Here is a 20875-nt window from a genome sequence, read left to right as displayed (position 1 = left end):
CCGCCCCTCCCCTGGTTCCCAGGCTGCAAGGATGAATGCCACCGTGGGGATAAAGTGGAAGTGGGGCTCAGCCCACCCCAGCAGGCAAGGACTCTTGCTGCCCTGTGCAGGGAGGCCCCCCTCCACCTCCGTACAATCGCTCCCTCTGTTCCCGGAGCTCTGCTTCCCTCGGAGTCCCATCCAAGCCCGAGTCGGGATAAAGGCCGCCATTGATGGGCACTTCCTCTGCGCCAGGCACTGGGCTCGGTCCTCCGGCCCTTGCTCATTGAATTCACACCACTGCCTCATGGACTTGGGCGTAGTCTCGTCACAAAGATGAGGTTCGGGGAGGTCAGAGGACTGGTTTCAAGGTCGCAGTGGCAGGGCTGGAGTTTCCCGGGTGTTTCTGGGGTCAAACAGGCCACATGGAGTCCCAGAATAATAACAACGGTCATGGCTAGTGTTTACTGAGGACTTAATTTGAAAAGTGGGAAGGAACATGCACGTGGTCTTATTGAATTCACGTAACTGCCCTATGAGAAACAGATAAACTATGGTTCCATTTCTGCAGATGGGAAACCCCAGGCTCAGAGAGGGTGTGCGCCGTGCGCTGTGTTACGGTGGCAGGGTGGGACTGGGCGCTCCGTGGCAGGGGTGAGGAGCTGCTGCCCGACCCATACGTGCACCCCCCATCCCACCCCACTCCCCAGTCTGGCTTTGGTTCCTGGTTCCTGGTGTTCTTCTAGCACTTTCTGGGGTGTGTATGGTGTAGATCCAGAGTCCCGATGTTCCTGCTACAGGAACTGTCTGGGTGGTAGGAAAGGAAATCTCCATCCTTTCCCCTTGGTGCCCAACCTCCCGCTGGCTAAGCCAGCACCTGGGCGGGGAAGAGGGTAGAATGAGGCTATTCAGAGTTTTCCTGATGCAATAACTGATTGCAAAACCTCACATCCCTGAGCATTTTATGGAGGGCGGTAATTCTGAGCAGCACCAGGAAACCCCATACTCGCCCAGCCGCCAGAACCAGGCCCTGCAGGTCAAACGCTAGTGCAAAAGAACAGTCACCCTGAGGCCGGGGCATTAGGAAAACAACAGGAACACCAACAACAACCATGTCGTTGATCCAACTCTTACCACCCTTAATCCCCACAAGATCCCCTAGGAAGGGGCACACGTGAGTCTCAATTTACAGACAAGAACATTGATTGGTCCAAGGTCACTGGATGAGTTAACCGCAGAAATGAGGCTCAGATCTGACTTTCAGAGTCCTGGCCTAGTACTCATTTCTCCACAGCTGGGACCTGTGCTGGGGCCAATGGGTGATGCTGTTCAGAAGGTCCAGAGGCAAGCAGAGATGACAGGAAGAGGACAGGAACAAGGGACCAAAGCCAAACTCACCTAAGTGCAAATCATGGCTCTGCCACATCCGACAAGTCATTTAACCTCTCTGAGCTTTACTTTCCTCCTCCTCTCCAGGGGGGACAGGGTTATGGTTAAGGGTTTGAGCTCTGGGGTCACAATGCATGGGTTTTAATCCTGTCTGCACTACTTATAGGCTGTGTGACTTTGGGCAAGTCACTTACCCTCCCTGTGTTGTTTCCTCATCTGTCAAATGAACCTTTGAAAACTCACCTATAGACGTACTGTGAGGATTTCTTTAGCTAATGCAAGGAAGGCTCTTAGCATAGGCCTGACATATGGGTAAGCAGTCGATAAATATCCATTGTTATTATTATCTGAAAAACAGAGAAGAAAAGAGCTTTGGGAAATTAAAGGAGATAGCACATTTCTGGTATGTGTGTGTGTGTGTGTGTGTGTGTGTGTGTGTGTGTGTGTGTGTGTGTGTCTATGGTTGACGGAGGGAGTACAGGAGGGTTCTCTCTGCACAGATAAATTGGAACCTTCCAGAAAGGAGAAAGAAGCAGGAGAAGGGGACTCAGGCTGGCCCCGGGTGTGCTTTGGGATGTTTCCTTCTGAAACAACCACCTTGACTTCACCTTTGTACTCTAGTAACTCTTCCCTAAATTGCGTACCACCCCCTCCAGCCACTCCTCACTCCCAGCAAAGATTCCCTTGGGAGAATTACCTCAAGCTGGAAATCTTCCTGGCCAGGGTAGTGAGAGGGCAATAATGTAAATACACATTGGCCTTGGAGTTGCATAACTGCCATGAGTCACTTCCCTTCACAGGAGACGTGGCAAAGGGACAGGAGCTCCGAGTCCTATCACTAAGGATGGACTCGAGTGCCTTTCCAGGCATTCTTCATTTGAGTCCATTCCAAGTTCTCCCCACCGGAAGGATGTGCTCTGGATGTTTGTGCTGAAGACATGTCAAGGTTCAGAAGAGGGAACAGAAACGCCTGGACCCGGGTCACAAATTTCCCTCATCAAACATCATTTCTGTCTTTTTAATTCTTGGCCGCTCCAGATCCTTTCCCAGCTGCCTTGGAGGCCTGGCAAATTGCCGTGTATGAATTAGAAGTTTTTCGGTTTGCATGTAACTGGAATTACAGTATTATAATAAACAGGAGTTTATTTTCTCACATAAAAAGAAATTCAAAACTGAACAAGAGTTCTTGCTCTTTTGGCAGCACAGTGATGTGAAAGCCAATCATACTGCGATGCTATGGATCTTTCCCTCAAGGTGACGAGATGGCTGCTGTAGCTCCAGATGTCATATGCATTCTCGAGGCAGAACAAGGAGCGGTTGTGGCCATCCTTGCAGACAGTGTGCCAGAGTTCCCTTTGATCAGGAGAACAGAGCTTCCCAGAAACCCCCACCACACACCCCTTAGCTCTCATTGGCCCACAGTGGGTCACGTGGCCACTTCTAGCTACAAGGGGTCCTGGGAAAGCAGGAAAGGATCGTCATGACCGGTTTAGGCAACAGCAATCCGACCCAGGGGCTGGCACACTCTGCTAGCAAAGAAAGGAGAATGGGTATCTGGTAGGCCGCCAGCCAAGTTTTCCCTACCTGTGCTGTCCAGGTAGTCTTGAATTTGTCTGAGTTCAATCGTTCACCAAATAAACATCCAAATATCAAGATCCTGCTATGTGCTTATTTCTGGATGGGGCACGGGTAGGAGAGGGCTGCAATCCCTGTTCTCGAGGGGGCTGCAAGCCTTGGAGAAACCCTCCCTCCTGGACAAGAGAAAGCGTGTCGCTGCAGCCCTCTCGTAAAAAGCGAGGAAGTGGAATCAGCAGCTCCTCTGCCAAGGGTGGGTAAAGAAACTCTTTGGTTAGATGATGGGAATATTTATGCTGGTTATAATTCTGAGCTAAGACCTCACGCATGAACTTGAATCATTCACAAAAACATCTTAAGTGAAAAAAGCAAGGCACGAAAATTACAATATCATTGGTATGAATTGCAAAACACATGAAACAATGATATAAATTGCTTACGGATAAATATTCTGTAGGAAAAAAGACAAATATGGGAAGGAGATGGGAATGTGGCTGAAGCTCTAATATTGTGTTTCCTTTAAAAAAAAGTGGAGAGATAAGATGGCTATGTTAAAAATGGATTTTATTTTATGTGCGTGTGCATATATATATGTGCGTCTGTGTGAACATATATATACTTGAACTATTTCATAATAAAAATTTAAAAAGAACATACAGGCTGGTTAAGGAATTGTGACTGGCAAACGTGGAATAGCCAGGGAAGAACTCAAGCCCCGGTCTTTCTGCAGGACGAGACTGCCCTGTGTCAGACCCAGCGCTGCCGCCTTGGATCCAGAGGTTAGCAATTCAGGGGACATCTGTGTGTCAAGCTGGAAGCTTAGCCCTGGAGCATGGAGTCTTAAGGGAAGGGGAAGACAGTTTTCCCAGGAGCTCAGAAAATAGGCAGGGGAGCAGGGGGTCCAGCCTGGCAAAGGAGTGTGGTCTGGCCTCAGGGGTCGCGAGGGCCAGGAGGTGTCCTCCAGATAGCCTATTCAGGAGTGTTTGTGCTGCTGGGAGGCTGCGAGGTGCAGGGGCTTGGAGTCACCAGGCCTAGTGTAGGACCCTGGGTTTTATCAGCTATACATTGTGTGACTGCACAAGTCTTGTGTGAACCCCCTGGGGTCTCAGTTTTCTCATCTGTAAAATGGGCATCACTCAGCCTGCCTTCCTCACCAGGTTGCCACGGGGAGTGGAGAAGATAGAGGGTGTGAAAACCCCACAGCCCCAGCTGGGATGTGTGCTTCCTCCTGTGTGAACTGAGCGAGGCTTTCCACTGATTTGTCCGCGGGGGCTCCCGTCAGCTTTGAAGGGGAGTGGTTGGTAAACCAGTGTTCACACGGCAGCGCGTGTTTCTTCCGCATCCACTCGCGTCGTCATCTGTGCTTTGGGGAAAGGCAGCAGAGGCTGAGGCGGCCAGGAGCAGAACCAAGGTCCTCGCCCACCCAGCCATCCACAGTTTCCTTCGACAAACATTTCTTGTGCACCTACTATGTGCCAGACGCCAGGATCAAGGACAGTGAGGCAAACAACAGTGTCTGCTTTTGAGGCCCATGCAGAGGGGCACTGAGGCGGGGAGACACCCAAGTGGTTGCCAGGCCCTCCACTTTCCTTTTCTACCACACGCTGGGGAAGAGAGTTTCTAAGTACAGGCAACTCAGTTTGCTGCTTCTTCCAGAGGCTTCTTTGTTTGGCCTCTCTGGGGAGAAAGGGATACCTAAAGAAAATCTCGAAGGCTGAGCAGGGTGTGCTGGCTTAGAAGCAATTCCAGGTGAAGGGCCCAGATCGGATAAAGCCCAGGGCAGGATAGTTTACAATTTGCCAGGACTTCAGAGGGAGATTGAATGAATATGAGGGGATTTTTTTTCTGTCATTTCATTGAAATTTAAGCTAGAATTCAGTTTTGCCATTAAGCAGAGCTGGAGGTGAGCCCAAGCTCTGCCACAGGTGCACACCCTTAACTCAAAGCCTCTGCTTCCTCTTCTGTAGAATGGGCCTCTTGCTGAGTCGTCCAAATGATGAAATGAGAAATGGACATAAGTTTTCAGTAAATGTTTTTAGTGGATGGAACTGCTCAAAAATGTACCTGCTCCACCTTCTTGCCAACTTTTCCTTCTTCTCAGTGGGCCCTGAGCCTGCTGTCGGGAGCAAGCAGCTCTGAAGTGGACTAAGGCCTACACCCTTCCGAGGTGAGGGACGACCGTCATTGCCCCAGTGAGGGTGGCCCCCAAACAGTAAGTGACACTGCAGGGCCAGGGTTGGTGGGTACTTCATTGGGCACTGGGGTAAATGGTGGCAGCCTGAGTAGGTGCTGGAGGGGCTACCCTGCACCTCGTCTTTGGGCTAGAAGCAGCAGTTTCCCTCGGGAAGGGCCTCTTCCCCTCACCTTCCGACCAGCCAGAGTCCGTGTGTCTGTTTCACATCCTTAGATGGGCTCCATCCCTGCCAAAGCCAGAGCCCAGGAGGCCCAAGTCACTCACCACAGAACAGTCCCCTGAACTGAGCCAGTAGCCCGATTTGCGGGGAGGCATTGAGAAAATTCCCAGAGGTCCCTGGGCCGTCTGGCCACCTCCCACGTTTGCAGAGCACCGCTCCAAACGCCTTCATCATTGGCACCAGTGTTGTCATCATCATCATTGTCTGCACAGCCTTCCCATTGTGAGCCCCTCTGTGCGGCAGGCCCTTTGCAGGCGACATGGCACTCAGACCTCACAGGCCTGTAAGGTGGCCGCATCGCTCTCTCTGTCCCGAGGAGTCTCAGAATGGTGAAGTGAAACAGCCAAGGTCGCACAGCTGGAAAGGCACACAGTTGGCATCTGCCCATAGTGTGTCGGTTATTGTCTGACTGCAAAGCTGAGCTTTAAATCCTTTTATCCCCAGCCTAGTGCCTCTCCCCTGCCACCCCACCCCCAGAGCCAGGGGAGGGGCCAGCGGGGAGGGAGGAGGACCCAGCCTTCCGTGGAACTGCCCTGTGGTGACTCAGAGCCCCTCTGCTGGCTCCTCTCAGGAAACACTGGGCTGATTGTGGCCCATTGTTGCCCTCCCTGCACAGGAATCCGCGTGAGTAACTGCAGAACAGAAAGGCTGTGGAGGGGGCAGGTCCTGGGTAGAGGGTGCAGACAGACGGGGAGGGCGTGGGGAACATGAGGTGTCCATTCCCGGAGCCCGGAGGGCAGAGCTTCACCTTGTCTGAGAGGGAGAGAGTCAGGTGACTTGAACTTAAGCACTGCAGTACCCCGTTAGTGATCTGATCACCGAGACAGCTAGGACTAACATGCAGGCAGCACATACAGAGCAGAAATGCTGTGCAAAGGGAGGATTCGCGTTCTGGGTGGGATGGAGCAGGGCAGCAAGAAATTTCATCATGCTACTCAGAACAGCGTGCAATTTAAAACTTATGAATTGTTTATTTCTGGAATTTTCCATTTAATATTTTCAAACGGCAGTTGACTTTGGGTAACTGAAAAACTACAGAAAGTGAAGCTGTGGAAAAGGGTGGACTGTTGTGTGTATGTGCATATATATGCAGTGTGGGGGAGAAAAGGAGATATTTTATTATAAGAATTGGCTCACACAATTCCGGAAGCTGACGAGTCCCAAGATCTGCGAGGCGAGCCAGCAAGCTGGGGACCCAGGAGAGGGACGGTGTAGCTCCAGTCTAGAGGCCGGCAGGCTCAATCAAGACCCAGGGAGAGCTATTTCAGTTTGAGTCCAAAGGCAGGAAAAAAACAATGTCCCAGCTCAAAGGCAGTCAGGCACGGAATTTCCTCTTATTTGAAGGAGGCTCAGCCTTTTTTTTCTATTCAGGCCTTGGGGAGGGCAATCTACTCAGTCTACTAAACTCAACCAAAAACACCCAGAATAACGTTTGACCAAGTATCTGGGAACCCCCTGGCCCACTCAAGTTGGCACATAAAATTAACCATCACAGATACCTTTAGAGCCTCTTCCAGATGATTCTAAGAGCCATTAGACAAGACTTGCAGGAATACAGTGAAATTTTCTCCCATCTACAGCAAAATGAGAACAATAACAAGAATGTAGTAAGTTTTCCTTAGAGCTAAATGTATTCAATTTTAAAATATCCTTTGTCTGAGTTTATACCCTTCTATGTTTCAGGGCAGCTAAAGTCCTTTCTTTAATGATGTGATGGCAACAGTTGGTAGTAGTTGTTTCCTTTTTTTATTTTTTAACCATCCTTTTTCCCAAATAAAATTTTGCCAATATCGTTCTCCCAAATTTTGAGGGGATGTTTACTGGTAATGAAATCCACACATTCAGAAGCCTAGATCTATGCTATCCAATATGGTAGCCACTAGCCACAATAGGCTATTGAACACTTGAAATGTGGCTAGTAAAAAATTGAGTTGTGCTATAAGTATAAAATACACACTAGATTTCAAAGACTTATTAATAGTATGAATGAAAGAATGAAAAATATCTCATTAATTATTTTTATATTGATTATGTGTTAAAATGTTAATTCTTTTGATATATTGCATTGAATAAAATGTACTATTAAAATTAATCTCCCATGTTTCTTTGTACTTTAAAAAAATATAGCTACAGACAATTTAAAAGTTCATATGTGGCCAGGCTCAATGGCTCATGCCTATAATCCCAGCACTTTGGGAGGCCAGGTGAAAGGATTGCTTGACCCCAGAAGTTCAAGACCAGCCTGGGAACCATAGCAAGACCCCATCTCTATAAAAAATTTTTAAAAGTCAGCTGGGTGTGGTGGTGCACACTTTTGGTCCTAGCTACTTGGGAGGCTGAGGCAGGAGGATCACTTGAGCCCAGGAGTTCAAGGATATAGTGAACTATGATCATACCACTGTACTCCAGCCTGGGTGACAGAGTGAGACTCTGTCTCTTAAAAATAAATAAATAAACAAAAGTACATATGTGCTTGCATTTGTGGCTCACATTACATTTCTATTGGACAACACTGGGCTAGTTGATTACTCAGGCCTTGGCCCACTTGGATTAGAAGATGAGATGACAGCCTGTCCCTCCTCGTTTGCAAGTCCTTCCTCAGGGAAGATGGCAGCTGCATCAGTTAGGCTTTTGCTACATAACAAACCACCCCAAAACTTAGTGGCTTAAATAAGTATTTATTTAGCTAACAATGCTGTGAGTCAGCAATTTGGGCTTGGCTCAGCTGGGCGGTTCTTCTGCTGATCTCAACTGGTCATACTCAGTGTCAGTGGTCAGCTAAGTGGCTCTGCTTCAGGGGATTGGCTGGCTGTTGCCAGGGTGACAGAGCAACTGGGCCAGTGCCAGTGTTCCTCATCATCCACCAGGCTAGCCCAGGGTTATTCACACAGTGGTCTCAGGGTTTTAAAAGTAAGAGAATGGAAGCTGCAGGACTTCTTGAGGGCTAGGCTCAGAACTCACACAGTGTCACTTCTCCCACATCTATTGTCCACAGCAAGTCAGAAGACCCACCTAGATTCAAGGGCTGGGTAAATAGGCTCTGCCTCTTTGGTGAGAAGTGCTGCAAAGAATTGTGGCCATTTTTGCAACATACTTACACCAGCTGAGTGGCCCCAAACATCTTCTTCAAGGAGAGCACAATCCTTGCTCCCCAAGCCCTGCTCTTTGTCAGAACCTCATCATGACCTTTATGGGTCCTAGGCAGTTTTGCCTCCACAGGCCCTTTCCTCCACAAACATATATAATATATGCATAAATATATATACATATATATGTATTAAGAATTATCTTTTACAACTACATTTGTATAATGATGTATATAATCTAGCCTGGATTCTTTATTACATATTTATTATTATATTCATTTTTTTCTGATTTAAAATAAATTAAAATTGAAACATTTTGGGGGTCCCTGTGAGTATCTTGGGCACCAGCCCTGGGCCTGTCATGCCTGATGGAGAAGTCAGTCCTGCTCTCTGTGGTTGAGCAAGCAGTGGGCACCTGTAGGCCCAAGTGGCTCAGAGTCTCAGCCATTGCTCCACTACCTGAGAGCTATCCAGGGTGACAGAGGTTGGGGCAGGCATCCTATTATTATTATTATCTTACAATCTGTGAAGGCCATTCCCAACTTCCCTGCCTTTGAGCCTCTCATCCCCTCTTTGAGGTGGGTGAAGCAGATGTTCTATTCACCTTTTTACAGATGCAGAAACTGAGGCTCAGAGATGAAAAATGACTTGCCTGGGGCCCAGGTTCAGACAGAACACACTGGGCTAGTTCCCTGACACCACACAAATCCTAAAAACAACATGCCCCACGGAGTAAATAGTATGGCCAATAGCCCTAGTAAATACAGGACACCTGAAGCCCAGTGCAGTGGCTCACGCCTGTAATCTCAGCACTCAGGGAGGCTGAGGCAGGAGGATTGCTTGAGGTCAGGAATTTGAGACCAGCCTGAGCAAGAGTAAGACCCTGTTTCTACTAAAAATAGAAAGAAATTAGCCAGGCAACTAAAATAGAAAAAATTAGCCAGGCATGGTGGTGCACACCTGTAGTCCCAGCTACTCGAGAGGCTGAGGCAGGAGGATTGCTTCAGCCCAGGAGTTTGAGGTTGCTGTGAGCTAGGCTGACGCCACAGCACTCTAGCCCAGGCAACAGTGAGACTCTGTCTCAAAAAAAATTTTAAAAAGACAGGACATCTGCAAGAGGGCTGGCCTCAGTGGACAGGCCTTGACTGAGTGATTTGTGAGGGACGGTTCCTCGAAAGGCCAGGGAGCATAGGCCACGTGTATTTGGAGTCGGGGAGGGCTGGCTGATCCTTCAGACTTCTGAGAAAATCACTGATGCAGGTCTTCAAAATCAGAACTTGCTTTTGGCTTCTTCCCATATATGTACTCTTGCCTGTTGTTGACAATTTATGTCATCACTGCTGCTATCGTTATTTGGACAGCATGCTAGAAAGGACACAGCTTCAAAGCCAAACAACCCCGTTCCTTCTGTCACCTTGTAGCAGGGTGGCTGACTTAACCTCCCTGTGACCGGGTTTCCTGGAAGCTGGAATGAGCCCAGGAGCACTCACCAACTAGGGTTAGTTTGTGAGGATTAACTGATGAAAAATGCGCAAGTTCTCGGCCCACACTCAAACGCGTGTCCCAGGCCTGGAGGTGCCCACGGTAGGGACCCTTCTTGTTAATGTTTAATCTTCCCGAGGCCCCAGCGTCCTCAGGCCAAGCTGACCCCACAGCAGGACAGTCCCAAAGCCCCCCGCCCCACTCTGTTTCAGGGCCTCCCCATGCGGCCTCTGTGACTAACGTGGATTCATTACCTTGGACCAAGGTACAACAGGTATTCTAGGCATCATGGACATTTTTCTGTGACAACATGAAAATACTGGGATGCTTGTTTCCCATTACAACCACGGGGCATGCGGGGTCTAGTCCTGCCCTCAGAGCCGGCCCCTGTCAGCTGAGAAGGAAGGTGGTGGGGAAGTGGCGGGCGCAGCCTGCACGCCAGTCGTGTTTTCTCCATGCGCCCCAAGCCACTTCAGTGGAGTGAGCCACTCGCTGCTGAGGATGAGAGAAGGCTCCACCGCCCTGAGAACCTCTCTCCCCAAGGCCAGGCCTCTGTACTGAGGCCCAGTGTACCTTGGCTGCAGTGACAACATGTTTCTTGCCACAAGGGCCTCAGGGCCTTATATAAAGTCAGATTCCCAGGTGGAGGAGAGGGGTTCGGCTCAGTTCGGACGGCTATGGAGCACTGCCCATGTGCCAGATGCTGGGGGACAGAGAGCAGCTGGACGTGGTCAGAGCCCCTGGAGATGCTTTAGCAGACGAGCTCAGCTGAGTGTGGAAAGAGAGGAGTGGGGCACCCTGCAGGCACAGAGCGGAAACACCTAATAAACCCAGGTGAGATCAGGGGAGGCTTCCAGGAGAAGGTGATAGCCGACGTGCATGCTGGACGCCAGGCAGACCTGGGGAAGGGTGTGGCGGGCGAAGGGCTCAGCGTGCGCAGAGGCAGAGAGGCTCAGTGGGGCCCAGAGTGCTGGGTATTAACAGTTTGGTGAGGGGCAGGGAGTAGGAGGGAAAGGGGAGCTGGGCAGGGAGGGCCACAGACTTTGTCCCCGAGGCCCCAGAGGCCAGGCAGGGAGGGCTGGGTGGCCAGTGACTCCAGGATGCCTTATTAAAGCTACATTTTAGAATCTTTTAAGTACAGTGAAAGTGTGGGTGAAAGCCATCAAGTGCTGAGGAGGGTGTGGGCCCTGGGGACTCTCCTCCACTGCTGGTGGGAGGAGACTCGGGAACAACCACTTTGGAAAACCATTTGGCAGCATCTACTGAAGTCGAAGACCGCAGCGCCAAGCGCAGCACTCGACACATGGTAAGCGCTCAGCAGAGCCGACGAGTGGGTGCAGAAGCCGAGGAACACTGCCCTTCCCGGGCAGGCGGAGGAGGAACAGCCTGGGGGCGGGTGGAGAGCCAGGCAGCTGCTCTCGCGGGTGGAGGGAGGACGCGGAGGCTTAGGGGCCACGTGGGGCAGGAGCTCGGCGGGACACAGTGTGGACACCTGTTGGACATGTGGAACTACTTGCATTCTTCCTTGTGACCCTCTTTTCCATGTTCACTCATTCTTTCTTCTTTTATTCACAAACATTTCTCAAGTCCTCCCACGTCCCAGGCGCCGTGCTGGGCACTGATGTGTCAGGGAACAAGAACAGCGAGGTCCTCATCCTCACGGAGCCTACGGCCCAGGGATGGAAACAGAGAAACAGGTAAACTGACATGTAAATGCAGGAGACACATCCCCACTTGGACGTCTTCCTGGGTGCTCCTGAGAAGTGGTCATGTCAGTGAAGGTAAGAGAGGAGGTGACCTGCCCAGTGTCACACAGTGTCTCCATTCTAGACTCCACAGCCCAGGCCTGAACCCTTCTGTGGCTTGATCAAAACCTTGAGGGAAGTATGGTAGGGAGCTGCAGGGGGGCGGGCCCTGGCTTGTAGCCCCTCTCTCTGTGCCTAGAGCTTTTGGCCCTGCTCAGTGACACTGGGGACAAGCACGGGGCCAGGTCAGCCAGGTGAGAGGGAGCTGGCTTGGCTGCACAGGCCTGGAGAGGGCAATCTGGGATCTGGACAGGAGCATGAGGGTTGCAGTCAGTGGTGAGTGAGCTCACCGCATCCTAAGAGTCTTCAGACACCTCGACAGGCACCTGTGGGTGATGTCTCCCAAATTGAAGAGTTGAGGAGAAGAAAGGACAGCAGTGATACCTTGCTTCACCCTCAGTGGTTTGGCACAGGGACTGGAGAACAGAGACAGGGTCTGGAAATCCAGATTAGAACTCATCTCTTCTGCATCCCAAGATGGCGTGTACCATTGCCCAGACCCCACCCCCTGCCCACAGCGTCCCAGCCATGAGAGGAGCTCCCTTCCCCGCATCCTATGTCAGACACAGAGCAGGTCCTCCCTCTGTCCGTACCCTATCACATGCCTAGCATGCTGGGCAAGGTGGGAGAACAGTCTGCTCAGAGTCCTCACGGTGTCGGTGGGTCCGAGTGGAAGACGTTGGCAGGAACGTAGATGAGAAACTGAGCAGCTGGGCAGGGCCTCGAACACCACACCAAGGAGACCAGACTTGCCCTTTGGAAGTGTCCAAAGAAGGAAGGGCACAGGGTGATTTGAGGGTTAGGAAAATCACTCTGGAGCAGTGGAGAGAATACAGAGGGGAAGATGAAAATGAGGGCAGAGAGACTGGGGCAGCTTAGACTACTGCACCAGTCCCAGCAAGAGAAGAAAGAGGGCATAGGACAGTGGCAGTGGGGATGGAGAGGAAAGGACAAATGAGAGAAGCATCTAGCAAGGAGGGAAGTGCCCACACCATTAGATGGCTCTGACAGGGGCAGGGTCCAGGGTGTAGTGGGTTGAATGACAGCCCCCCCAAAAAGATTTGCCCACTGGTAACCTGTGGCTGTGACCTTATTTGGTATAAGGGTCTTTGTAGATATTACTAGGTTAAGGATCACCCTGGATTATCCTGATAGGTCCTAAATCCGAGGACAAGTGTCCTTATAAGGGACACAGAGGTGAAGACCACATGAAGATGGAGGTAGAGATGGGAGTGATGCAGCCACAAACCAAGGAACACCTGGAGACACCAGAAGCTGGAAGAGCCCAGAGGAATCTCTTCTCGGGCCCTTTGGAGAGAGCACGGCCCTGCTGACACCTTGACTGTGGGCTCCCGGCCTCAGAAATGTGAGAGAAGAGCTGTTTTAAGGCACCAAGTTTGTAGTCATTGTACAGCAGCCCTGAGACGCTAATCCGCGGGGGTTCATGCAGGTTTCCAGGGTTCGGAGACCCAGCTCTGCCCCGTCCCAGCCGGATTTCCACGTCTCCCTCCTCCCAGGAAGGAGGCACCCCGCTTCCAGCCTGCAGACCCAGACGGGCGAGGCTGAAGCGGATAAAGCTCTCACTCGGGCCCTGCCTTGTGCTAAAAAAACAACCTCCGGTGTGTTGCCACTGGAGGATTAGTCAAATAATTATGAGCTCTGACTTCCCCTGAGTAATTCGGTCGGGCTGACGGCTGAGGCCTCTGGAGGGGTGAGTGGAGTCGCTGCCCGGTCAGCGAGGAAAGACAGCATCAAATACCTCCCAGAAAAGGCCGATCTCCGTGGGAACCTCCAAGAAACCCAACCAGGCTCGCAGGTGGCACACCCCAAACATGAACCAGTTGGGCAAACTCGAGGCCACCAGTGAGCCACCAGCCCTGCACCCCACTCCACGAGGTGAGCTCACCCTGTTCAGGGCCACAGAGATCTCATCTCCAGGGGCCCAGGAACAGCCCTGATGGGGGGCAAAGTGAGCCTCACGAGCACTCGCCAGGCTCTGTTCCGTGGGGCCCAGGGATGGGCAGGCAAGGATGTCCCCACATCATAGGCTGAGGGAGCCTAGTGTGGCAGCAAGCACGGGGGCTAGTGAGCCAGGTTCAAATCCCAGCACCACCTGTTAAAAGCTGTGTGTTTCTGGACAACATAAGTCATTTCACTCAGCCTTAGTTTCCTCATCTCTAAAATGGGAATGATTAGACCCACAGGATAGAGTTGTTTAGAAAATTAAATGAGCTGTTATGTGCCAAATGCCTAGCACAAAGTAGGTGCTTCCGCCAGTTGGCTGTTCTAGGTCCTTTGCATTTTTATATGAGTTTTCATATCGGTTTGTCAATTTCTCAAAAAAAAAAAAATTGTGGTGGGACTTTGTACCTGGTAGTAGCTCAAGAAATTGTTCTGGACTTCAGTCGTGATTACTAACACCAGTACAGCGCTTTATAGCCTGCTAAGCTTTTGCATACCTTCACCCTAACTCTCTCCACAAACCTGCAACATAGGCAGGCGTGCATAGCTGGTGTCCCCCAGTTGTACAATAAAGGAAACTGAGGCTCCAAAAGGCAAAGACTTTTCCCCACGGTCACACTGCCAGTGAGTGAGTGGCAGAAACAAGTTTTGAATGCATGACGTCAGACTCCAAGCCCAGGGCTCTCTCATAAGGGGTCTGAACCGGGGTCTCTAATATATTCTTACTATTCCAGAAGTGGAATAAACTGGACAAAGGGGGGCACTGATTATTCTGGTTACCTTTTTAAAAATCAGTTTCCAAGGCTGGTGCCATGCAAATGTATTTCCGCTGCCCTTATTTGAACGCTTTCCTCTGGCTTCCCTAAAATGTGGGTGTCAGTCTCAATAAGAAGACCATATGCCTTTGTTCTCTTTTAACTTTCTTTCTTGGCAAGAACACAGCTCCACAGAGGAAAAGGGAGAGGAAACGGGGACACATCACAGAAGGAGGGTTTCCGGTTCTGAAGTAAGGAAGAACTTCTGAATGGCGGAGGCTGCCTGGATTGAAATGCCGAAAAGAGTGAGAACTTTTCCAACCGGGGAGTCCTGAGGTTCACTTCTCCCCGAGGGCTAGCAACGGCCTCGACTCTCTGTCCTCAAAGGCCGTCAGAAGTCAGTGTTTGTTCCTCTGACTGCATTCCCCCAGGTGCATGATGGCAGGCATGGGGTTCCCAGACTGGCCCACGCCCCTCGTGGGACCCGTGATGGCGCTGGCGTGCAGTGTACACAGCAGCTCTGAAATACTGGCTTGTCTTGCGCCGGGTTCTCTGGAAACAGTTCCTGGGGTGGAGGTTCCCATGTAGGAGGTGTGTGGGAGGTGTTCTTGGGAACAAGGGGGTGGGGTGCGGGAAGCCAATGGAACAATGTGGCTACAACAGAGATCCCAGTCTAAAGAGTTGGTCCCTCTGTAACCCCTATTGTGACAAGTCATTAGGTGAGAGCTGCCCCGGGGAAGGAACAGGGACTGGCCGTGAGCCCTCAGCGCCCACACGCTGCTCCCAGCCACAGGGAAAATGAGCGCCTCTGTCTGGAGGGGGCGGGTGCCCGCACGCCCACTCCCCTTCCCCGGTCCTTCACTGTGCCACGAGATCAGACCTCTGGCATTCCTGTTCAGAACGGCAGAAGCCCCTTGGGAGGCAACAAGTCCATTATGGGCTCGGCCCAGGAAGAGCAGAGTAAAAATGATGTCGATGCAGAAATATCACCGTCTAGAAGCCATCCTTCGGGACCCTTCCCGAGGCTCATTTGCACCCAGCTCTGGCCAGGCCCCAGCCCCCTGCTGGACCGTGAGCTCCAAGGACGGGGCCTTTTCAGGCCAGCGCCTCGGCCCGTGTCCCGCAGAGCCCAAGCCCGGTGCGTGTTTGATGAAAGGATGAACGAAGGCCTCAGCTCTCAGCTCACAGACCTACGCCCAAAAGCTGAGTTTCTTTTCTCTGTTTCTCACTAGGCTCCCGTGCCCTCCCAGCTTTCCTTCTGTTTTCATGAATCTCAAGGCCCTGGAACTCAGTGATTTCCTTCCTGTCACCCACACTGATTGGGAGAACTCCTTGGCTGACTCATGGGCCGGATAACTGATTAACTGCCGAAAAAAGCCCCCTCCCCGCTTCCCCCGTACCTCTCCTCCCAGTCCCCTGCTCACTCCTGTGGTGAGGAAGGTGGCGCTTCTTCCTCTGCCTACACTAGTGGAAGCTTCTGGAGGGAAGAGGAGGCACTGCCCCGAGCATGCAACCCTGAAGGGCTAAGGTTTACCTGGGACCTAGAGGGCTGTGGTCATGACGGAAATCTCCAGAGAGGCAGGGGATGCCTTAGGGGAGGAGACATTTTCCTGCTTTCGCACATTCCTTTAGCAAATGTTCCTGGTACACCTGCTACAGGCAGCAGGTCCCTGCCCTGTAGGACCACGGAGCCTAGTGCCACCCTGTGTTAAATTCTTCATGGGGGAGGTGGAGGCTGCAGCCCAGAGATAAAGCGCCCAACACGACTGCGATTTCTTTGGGGTAGGGATTGGGGCCAGCAAAGGCTTAGCAGAGGAGGAGGGTCAGCTAAGCTGAGACAGAAGGAAAAGGGGAAATTGGGGCGGGGGAAGGGGGATATTGAGAGTGCAGGGAAGAGTCCAGGCTAGGGGAACAACATCTGCAAAGTCCACAGTCAGACAAGGGCCTCAGAGCTCCAGGAAAGGTGCAATATCCTGTCTGGCCCAAACGCAGAGTGGTGGGGAAGCCAAGGGACTGGTGGGGACAGAGAAGACGGGTGGGCAGGGCTTGAGAAGGGAACAAACAGCTGGCACCACACTAAGACTGAGACCACCAAGACCCCCAAGACTAGGGATGTCCCCAGGAAGAATTGGGTTCTTAGAAGTGAGTAAATTATCAGCTGAGACAAAGCCAAGAGCAGCCCCTTAGAGAACTGCCCAGAGCTGCGCCCAAGCTCCCGCAGCCCCAGGAAGGGAGGCCCAGCAGCAGCCGCAGCGGCAGCAGGGGGCTTGCCGTCCAGAGCAGCCTGCCCGATGCCAGCATGGCGAGGGCTTCCCTGCCCCGTGCAGAGCTTTGCCCACACGGCGCTTCTCAAGTGGCGCCTCCTAGTCACCCTGCCGGCCACTCTCCCCACACCGGCCTCCTGCCCTGCTTGGCTTTTCTCCGTGGGCCCCTCACCATCCTCACCTCAGCATTTTACTGACTACCTGCGAATGGTCCGTCTTGCCCTCACGTCTTGCCTGTTTTGTTCACCGCTGTATCCCGGGAGCCCAGATGCTGGCCACAGAGCAGGTGCTCAGTAAATATTTACAGAGTGAAGAACTGCTAACAATAGCCCCTGTTTAATACCTAACCACGTGCCAGACTCTGCCTTCACACCTCCTCTCGTTCACCCTCCCAGCGGCTCCCATTTCAGAGATGAGCAAACTGAGGATGGGGACCTAGAGACGGTTGTTCCGAGTACTCATCTACTACATGGCGGAGCGGGATGCAAACCCTTAGATTTGGTATCTAAAATCGCTGCAGCTGAGTTCCCTCGGGAAAAATGGCTTCAGCCTGTCCAAGAATAGACGGTATCTAAGCAGGGCATGTATTTTTACACCCCTCCCCACCATGTGCACAAGCACACATTTCACAAACCAAACTCCAACAACTCAACGCTCAAATGTGGAGGGCAGATTTGCTGAAGTGGTGGCGTCGATTGTTAGTGGCAGCAACCTCCAACTCACAGACGCAGGTCAGGACTTTGTCGGCAAATCTGTTGGGGGAAACTCCTGGAAATGGAGATGCGCTGTCCCACAGCCTGTGCGGGGTGGTTCCCGCGCTAGCCCGGGAAGCCTGTGAACTCCCAAGTCCCTCCTGGGTTCAAAACTGAGCCTCGATGCCAAGAATCCAGGAGAGCCAGATGGGAGGCCGCCTGCGGGGGAGCTGTTAGAGGAATCGTGCTCTCTCCCTAGGATCCCACTCTCACGGCCATTGCCGTGTCCGGGTTTCTTATTTGTGCCGTGAATAAACAGCATGGACAGAGGGTGGGACACCGACTAAGGCCCTGTGTCATCTCACGCCCTGGCCACCCCACGAGGGTGCAAGGGGTCCTCATACTCTCGAGGATGGGGTTCTGGCCGGGCACAGTGGCTCAGGCCTGCAATCCTAGTACTCTAGGATGCTGAGGCGGGACGATTGCTTGAGCTCAGGAGTTCGAGACCAGCTGGAGCAAGAGCGAGACCCCGTCTCTACTAAACATAGAAAAATTAGCCGGGCGTTGTGGTGCTCACCTATAGTCCCAGCTACTCGGGAGGCTGAGGCAGGAGGATCCCTTGAGCCTAGGAGTTGGAGGTTGCAGTGATCTATGATGACGCCACTGCTCTCTACCCAGGGTGACAGAGTGAGACTCTGTCTCAACAACATCAATGAAAAAAGCATGGGGTCCTGAGCCAGTCTTGGGCTCCGGGCAGACTGCAGTCTAGAACATGAGGTTCCAGTTCGCTCTGTCCACCACTAGTTTGGAAAGACTGTTGTCCAGAGAGGGTGAGAAGCTGTCCGCCAGGCTGGTGTCCATCGTGAGCTCCAAGTGCATCTCTTGCAAACCGCTCCAAAGCTGCGCCTCCTGGCGTGTTGGTTCGAGTGAGGAGCAGTCAGATTTCATCACATGCCGAGAGCGCAGCCGCGCCACCTCTTCCCCCGTCAGACAAAGTTTAGAAGTTTCGAGCAGCTCTTTGCTGGTGTCTTTGGGGGAGAAAAGGATGATACAGATGACTGTATCTTTCACTTCCCAGACCCCACGCAGTTCACTTTTAAGATTTGGAAATTTTATGAAATCCCTCAGACCAGCGTCTTTCTACATTTTCTGTGGTTTAACTCTCCCTGGGTCTTTTTGCTTAGTTTTTGGCTTTTTTTTTCTTTCTCTCTTTAAACCTGAGAGGTTTTTTTCCTCCATTGTTTCTTAAATGAACCAAGTACTAACATTTCCAACACTCACTACAGGCCTTGAACTTGGACAGCAAATGCATAATGACCTGCACGCAGTGGATCCCTCTGTCCGCTCGAGCCCCCAGCATGAACCGGGGTTCTCAGTGCCCTGACCTGCCCTCTCCTTAAGAGCCTGCCCTCTGCAATCCAGCCTCTGAGCGTCGGCTCAGCCTGGTCCCTCCGGAGAAGGCCTTTGCTTCCCACCCACCTGTCCAAACTGGTACCTTTGTCATTGCCCAAGACAAGTCCCTCTGGTCTTTTCTGACCACTGCATCCTGAGGACATTCACTCTCCTCCTACCTCCTGAAGGGTTATCGTCTGCTTCACCAATCTGGTAGCTAAATTTGACCCTCTATAATTATCTTGAAAAAGACTAAATTAATTATAAAGACATGAATATGTATTTTAGAAAAATTAACTACCCTACCCCCACCCACCCCCACATTAACCCATTATGATCCTGGTTGGGACTCCGTGCTATTCACTCTTCATGCGTTCACGTGCACGCAAATAGGCTGCAACCACCAGAGTCAGCGAGGCCCGGGCTCACTGAGTGTGCAGCTGGGCAGGCCCCGTACATCCCTGCTCGAGCCTACCTGCCAAGACTCCAGAACATTCAAAAGCATCTCTGGTGTGGTGGGGCATTGGACAAAGCCCCCAGAGGCCTGCAGAGCAGGGCCCCACCTCCTTTTCACAGGTGAAGAAGGCACTGGGAAGTTAATGGGAGTCATCTCAGGTCACAGAGCTAGTAAGAAAGAGAGTGAAATTGGAACTTGGGTCTTCTGACACATCCAGCTGTTCTGGGAAAAATGCTGAGGACGCTTGACTTCCCTAAACCTTACTCCCTGAGTGCCCGTCTCTGCAGAGCTGAGGTTAGCTGACAGCGTGTTGCAATCTCTCGCCGCTCGCCAAGCAGCCAAGCCTAGGTTCCCATCTGTGGCCTGACATGTGTCCTCAGAGGCAGCCCCTCGAAACACACCTGGGGTTCAGCATCTGCTGGGGTGAGTCATAAACCATCCGCCAGCTGTCACCTCACCTTCAGTGCAGGTCCGTGGGAAGCTTGTTTTCTTTGGCTGACATTAAACAGCTGCCTCTGACATGTGGTTGGATGCAGGGCATCCATGGAGTCAAAGGCAAATAGACACGCAGGAAAAACAGATTTGTAGAATGCAAACGCTCCAGGGGGCCAAGAGCGGGCTTCTCCTTACAAAGCTCCCACGGCGGTTAGGGATGTCATCTGCTTCAAGGAGACAGATGGGGACATGCTGGTAAACTCATCTCAGTGACTTGGGGGAGCGGCAGGAACGCCTGGCTGTGTGGGTGTGACCCAGGATGGCAGCGTGAGGCCCAGAGAGCCTGAGCCTGAGCTCACACTTCTGCGAAACTCAGACCGGCCAGTCAGCACAGCCGCTCGGGGGCCTGTCCTTTCGGACAATCCATGCTGAAATCCCAACCGCAGTGGGCGGCGGGTATGCCTTGATGATTAATAGCCGAAGCTTCATGCTGGTGTCACCACGCCCTCCAGGGACTTCTTTATTTCACTTTATTTCAACGCTGGGCAGCGTGTGGAGGAAGGTTCTTCAGGAGAACCCTGGGGAGTGTGGGAAGGCTTTGGGCACCAGCCAGGGCCCCCAGGCCCGCTCTAGCAAGAGCCTCCCAAAGGGCCACCCCAAACGGTGTTAGGTCCTTTAAGAACAACAGTTTCTTTTCATTTACTATTACATATTGATTTTGATGTGTTTTAGGATAGACTGAGCACATCAGACTCATGAATTCATGTGTTTTATTATTTAGGAGAAGGCTGAACACTTTTTAAAGTGAGTTGACTAAAGGCACTCGAAACTTTTAAGCAAATAATAAACAGGCCACAAGTGGCCATGGCAAAACTCTGGTGGGGGAGCTTGAACATTTGGAGTTTGGGAAACACTGCTTTCTTGGAGCATCCAATATTCATGCCAAAAATGTCGACTGAGCCTAGCTCCAGCTGGGCAGATGGTTAGAGAGAGCTCTCTGAAACCATGTGAGCCCACTGCCAAGCTTCCAACGTGTATGAAACCGAGATTGGTATGGTAAGCAGAGTGAGAGGGTTTTTTGTAATGGTTTGTTATAATTAGGAGAATGTCACACGCTGGGCCCTGGGGTAGAGATGAAAAGCGGCCTCCAAGTGGGCTAGTCACAACCAGGCTATCTAGTGGCATCTG

Source organism: Propithecus coquereli, unplaced genomic scaffold (assembly GCF_000956105.1).
Source record: "Propithecus coquereli isolate 6110/MARCELLA unplaced genomic scaffold, Pcoq_1.0 Scaffold68, whole genome shotgun sequence".
Taxonomy (NCBI): domain Eukaryota; kingdom Metazoa; phylum Chordata; class Mammalia; order Primates; family Indriidae; genus Propithecus; species Propithecus coquereli.
The sequence above is the reverse complement of the archived record's forward strand: the minus strand, read 5'-3'. Positions refer to the sequence as shown.